This window comes from Pteropus medius, unplaced genomic scaffold (genome assembly GCF_902729225.1).
Source record: "Pteropus medius unplaced genomic scaffold, Ma_sr-lr_union100, whole genome shotgun sequence".
Lineage (NCBI taxonomy): Eukaryota > Metazoa > Chordata > Mammalia > Chiroptera > Pteropodidae > Pteropus > Pteropus medius.
In genome coordinates, this window is record NW_024344370.1 from 15,373,455 (window position 1) to 15,380,013 (window position 6,559).

Consider the following 6,559-nt stretch of genomic DNA (forward strand, 5'->3'; position numbering starts at 1 on the left):
AGATATAAAAGGCATCCAAATAGGAAACGAAGAAGTTAAACTGTCACTATTTGTGGATGACATGATGCTCTATTTAGAAAACCTTAAAGACTCCACAAGAACAGTATTAAAAACAATAAGTAAATACAGTATTCTCTGGATACAATATCAGTTTTCAAAAATCCATAGCATTCTTATACTCTAATGACGAATTGTCAGAAAAAGAAGTCGAAAAAATAATTCTTTTGCAATTGCAACAGAAAGAATAAAATACCTAGGAGTAAATCTAATGAAACATATGAAAGACCTATATAATGAAAACTACAAGACCCTATTAAAAGAAATTGAAGAAGATACAAAGAAATGGAAAGATATTCCATGTTCTTGGATTGGAAGTACCAATATAGTTAAAATGGCCATATTACCTAAAGCATTATACAGATTTAATGCAATCCCTATCAAAAATCCCATCAGAATTTTTTAAAGAAAAGGAACAGAAAATTATCAGATTTGTATGGAAGCACAAAGCCCCCAAATTGCCAAAGCCATCCTGAGAAAAAAAGAACAAGGCTGGAGGCATCACTCTGCCCAATTTCAAATTATACTACAAAGCTGTGATCATAACAGTACGGTATTGGCAGCAAAATGGACACACAGACCAGTGGAACAGAATCGGGATCCCAGAAGTAAATCCATATTTATATGGGCAAATAATTTTCGACAAAGAAGCCAAAAACGTGCAGTGGAGAAAGGAAAGCCTCTGCAATAAATGGTGCTGGGAAAACTGGAAAGCCACCTGCAAAAGAATGAAGCTAGACTGTTGTCTATCACCACATACCAAAATTAACTCAAAATAGGTTAAGGACCTGAATATAAGACCTGAAAGAACAAAATGCATAGAAAAAAAACATAGGAACGAAACTCAAGGACCTTGGACTTAAAGAGGATTTTATGAATTAGACCTCAAAAGCATGGGAAGTAAAAGCTAAAATAAATGAATGGGACTACATCAAACTAAAAAGCTTCTGCACAGTGAAAGAAACCATCTAGAAGATAAAGAGACAACTTTCCGAATGAGAAAATATATTTGCATGCAATGCCTCTGATAAGGGCCTATCCAAAATATACAAAGAACTCATACAACTGAATAAAAATAAAAATACAAACAATCCAATCAAAAAATGGGCAGAGAACCTGAACAGACACTTCTCCCAAGAGGACATACAAATGGCCAATAAACATTGAAACGATGCTCAACATCGCTAGCTATTAGAGAAAGGCAAATCAAAACCACGATGAGATATCATCTCACTCCTGTTAGAATAGTTATAATCAACAGGACAAGTAATAAATGTTGGAGAGGATGTGGAGAAAAAGGAACTCTCATACACTGCTGTGGGACAGCAAATTACTATAACCACTATGGAAAATAGTATGGAGCTTCCTCAAAAAACTGATTGATATCCCATATGATCCAGCAATCTGTCTACTGGGTATTTACCCCAAAGACTTGAAAATCCATATTCGAAAAGATATTTGCACACCAATGTTCATAGCATCATTATTCATGGTGGCCAGGACATGGAAGCAACCAAAGTGTCCTACGAGAGATGATTGGCTAAATAAGCTGTGGTACTTATATACAATGGAATATTACTCAGCCATAAGAAGAGATGAAATACTGCCATTTGCAACAACATGGCTGGACCTTGAAATAATCATACTAAGTGAAATAAGCCAGACAGACAAAGTTGAAAATCACATATCACTTATATGTGGGATATATACCTAAAATCAACAAATGAACAGTACAAATAAACAGAGACTCATGGACATAGACAACGGTCTAGTGGTTACCAGAGGGTAGGGGCAAGGGGTGGCAGGAGGTATATGTGGGGGGGAAATTAAATCATTTCTTTAATTAAAAAAATAAATAAATATATAAATTAATTAAAAATCACACAAAAAAACTAAAAATAAATAAAATACACTGCCCAGATATGAATATTTCACTCCACCTAACAGGAAATATTACCTACGATCCCCACACTAAAGCCACTATAACTATGTGATATATTAGTTATATCAGTCTACCCATTAAATGCCATTTTGCTGTTGACCAATAATAAAATCAAGGTCAAGATTCAGTTTAAATATCTTAGTTCCTTATGGAAAAATTTCAGTAATTTAAAACTCACAAGTAGTAAGAGATGTTCACTAAATATTTAATCCCTTGATTCCCCAAAGCATTGACAACAGTGGGCTGATTTTTATGTGCCCCCTGTGGAACCAACTCTTGAGAGAGTAGTACCTGGAATCTAATTATATTTGGTGTTTCCAGATGGTGTGATTACATCAAAATTTGTCTAATTATTTTGTAAACCGTTTATTATATTAATATTCACGCATTCAATTCAGACCAAAATACATTGAGCTTTATTAATATTCACATAGTAATAAATATATATGATTTGAATGTTTCCAAATAAATAATAAAGCACTTGTTCCAGAGAAAATACTAAGAGTAAAATTGTTTCCACTAAAATAATAAAAAAATTCTAGCTCTCCAAAATCATGTAGTGAATCTGCACCGTTGTGATCATATTTCAGAGATATAGAAGAATGAATAACAATAGCCATAAATTATGTATGATTCCAGCATATCAGACCACTGATACAGAAGATTGTGAATGCCCTACATTCTAAATGGAATGAAAATGCAAAAGAACTATTTAAAAAAGGCAACTCCTCAAAACAAACTTTGGTTTAGAAATACCACTTACAATTTAACAAATATCTCTTGAGTGGTTACTATATGCAAGGTCCTGTGGGAGTTACAGAGATTCATACAAATTCAACCTCATTTTCAGGAAGGGTGGAAGGACACATGTAAACATTATCTTTATCAAGGCAGTCACAATTAATCTATATATAGGGGGAAGGACAATGGTTAAACATTATTGAGGATAAAGGAGTCAGTTTTACATATCGTTAAGTGGAAATGAATAACTACAAAACACAAACACTCTATAAAACATAATTGAGTAATTTAATGATGTGTGTACACACACACACATCTGTCTTGATGGTGACTTTTGGCTTCTTTACAGCTTTAATTTACCCAGCAAACCGATTCTCCTCTTCCTCCTTTCCTCCTTTTGTGTTAACTAAATCTTACCAGATTTTGTGCTTACCAAATCTCATCAAAAATGAGCTGTCTATTATAGGAGTAAGAAATTACTATTTAAAAAACGTATTCATTTGTTCATTTATTCACAGATAAAGTAGAAATTATTTTAATGATTTCAGGGCATTCTCACGTTTTCCCCCATATTTGAATTTGTGTGTGTATGTGTATGTGTTCATATTCCTATCCTTTATCTTTAGGGCATGGTAAACATCACACTGAGTTTATGAAATCATTGAATTCAAGGATAAAGGAGGCTACAAAAATTCTTATCTAAACTCTTCAAGTTATGATGAGAAAGTAACAGTCCAGAAAGTTTAAACTGATTCATCAGAGATCACATCATGAGGATGTAGCCAAGATGGAACTAAGACTCTTACCTCCTATTTGACTTTCAACACTATTTCCTCTACCTTGGAACATGTGAGGTAAATTTTACTTTTGAATTTGATCTTCCATTGGTTACTATATTAAGAGTTCTTAAATATCCAAATAGGTTAATGAGAGAAATTGTGGACCATTTATAACAGAATGTATAGGTAGGATAAACTATTCTGTCCCACAAGTAGATAAGACAAGACCATCTTTGAAAGCTATTTTTACTTTATACATTTCGTATTTCACCTTTACATCAAAGAGGTGTGAAGAAATGATTTGTATGATTTCAAAAACGATCCCTTTCTAATTTTATCTTTCTTCAGAAGGTAACTACATTTCTTAATATGATTCATAACATAATTAAGCTATAAATTTTAGAAATGATCAAATTAACCTTTAAAATCTACAATTCATTTCTTCTAAATCTCAGCCCAACATCACTATTAAAAGAAAGGGTAGTGCTTTTAATGGTACCGGGATCTAAATTATTTATTTTGTTCTCTGAAAAAAGTAAAACATATGAAACTATAAAGCTATCAGTCCATGTACGAGGAAAAGAAAACTAAAGTTACCCAAGTCAAAAAACTTGAGGTAAAAATAGGGTCAAAACATTTACAAATTTTATGTAAGAATCTATTTTAAAATATTAGAATATACACACACATAGCAAGATCTTTTTCAACTCTGCAATTTGATTCAAGAACGTCTGTAATACTGTACTTGGAAACCATATTGGTTTGCTATTTATTCCACAAAACTTGTCCTGCCTGCTTAATAAGTTTTTCTATGCTTTACCTGTGTGTCCATATACGGAGCCAAAGTACAATTTTGGTTTTTATTAGTTGTCAATAAAGACAGTCCTTGAAAATAAGGCCTATATTTGATTTTGATTTTCTAGAAAAAAGGTGGCTGAAAGAAATTTAAGTTATACTTGGCTTAAATATATAGCTATATTTCCAAAGAGTATGGTGGGTGAAATTCAAATTCCTACATACATTTAGATATATCAGGATTGGTTTAACATGTGTGAGATAGTTATATAAATTTTGATTTTACATCACAAATTCTCTAAAACTATAAGTTTTTGTTTGAGGAATTTGTTTTCCCTAATTGCCATTTAAAACATGATTTCAATGAAGACTGACTTTATGAAGAATTTCTTTTTAAAAGTATTAACCGGGAAGTACTTTAAAAATAATATATCAAATACTTATTAATTTAATAAGTGACTGTATGGAAATTGTAAAAGCAAGATAGAGTTTTTATTTATTGGATCTGGACATAAATTTAAAAAAAAATTAAGATTATCCTGACATGTTTGAGAGCTTCTACCTTTAAATAAATGCATTTTAATTATGAAAGGTTGGCAAAACATATTTTATCTACTATGGATATTAGGTAGTAAAAGAGAAATTTTTTTGTTAATAGTGACATTTGAGATCACAGATAACATTTTTTAATTAAAGATCTTTTAAAAATCTATTTTCCATGTTTGTGAGTTTGGTTTTGTGGGGAAAAATAATACATGGAGTTTGAAAACTGATGTTTATAATCCAAAATATCAAGTCACAAAAGCCATTCTCATTGGAGAGGAGAAATCCGTTACAGTAGCTTAAACAGAAAATTTCAGCAGAAGTGATTTGAAAAAAAGGACAACTTTTTTTGTCACAACAGAGAAGTCAGTAGAGCCATCATTTGTTAAATTGAGTATTCTCATTAACTTTCTAAGCACAGTGTTATAAATGATTAGAAAAGAATGACAGATTGTAGTTCCTCAACCATTTTTCTTCAACCATATGACAACAGAAGTAAAAATAAAATTTTTAAAAAATTCATGCATGAAATCACAAACTCCCCTACTTAATTTAAATAGCAATTAATTATAACTGTGTAAAGTGACCAGTTGATGCCATATTAATTAAAACGTATGTTAAAAGGAATGAATTGCCTTTGTTATATACTTTATCATATCAAGAAGGAAAGACTTTCTCTCTTCTCTCTTAGATTCTGTGGCTAGGACAGAGAATTAAACTGACAAAACACACACACACACACACACATACAGATTAACAGGAGAGAATCACAAACATTTTATTTGATGTTATATAAATAACTTGTAAGCCTCAAGCCTGATTGATCAGAGGGTTCTTTGTAATTCTTGCAAAGAAAAGGAAGTTAAAACAGGCAGCTAGGTGTTTAAGAAATTTTCTGGAGAAGCTGGAGTAATTTCAAGAATAAAAGGAATTTGTTGAAGAGATGGGGCTGGATTTTGTGAGGGAGATTTGAGGCAGTTGTTCAGAGATCCAAAAGAGAATCAGAGACAGTAAGCTGGAGGTAGAAGGGGATGTAGAAAGATGGATAAAGGAAATTGATAGTGGATGTGGATTTTATCTTTTGTTCTAAGTCTGATTTCTGTTCTTTAATTTCGTTAAGGGAATCACTAAAGCTAGCCATGATGCTCTTTTGTGGCCTTCTTTCAATTCGATCTTTCCGTAGGTGCCAACAGGATATTTGTTCAGGATGAGAGTTTTCTAAAAATCTTTTCAAATACACACACAAACACACACACACACACATATGTATATATATATATATTTTCCATATTAAAAGATCTATCATCTGGCTATTGACAAGTAGAATATTCAAGAGTATAGTCATATGTCAGTTAATTACAGAGATCTGTTCTAAGAAATGTGTCATTAGGCAATTTTGTCATTGTGCAAACAGAGTACACTTACACAAACCTAGATGGTATAGCCTACTACACACTAGACTATATGGTATAGTCTATCACTCCTAGGCTACAAATACTGTATGTTACTATACCAAATACTGTAGGCAATTGTAACACAATAGTATCTGTGTATCTAAACATACCTAAACATAGAAAAGGTACAGTAAAAATACGGTATATATATATATATATATTTTTTTTAAAATGGTACACCTATATAAAGCACTTACAATGAGTAGAACTTGAAGGACTGGAAGTTGCTCTGGGTGAGTCAGTGAATG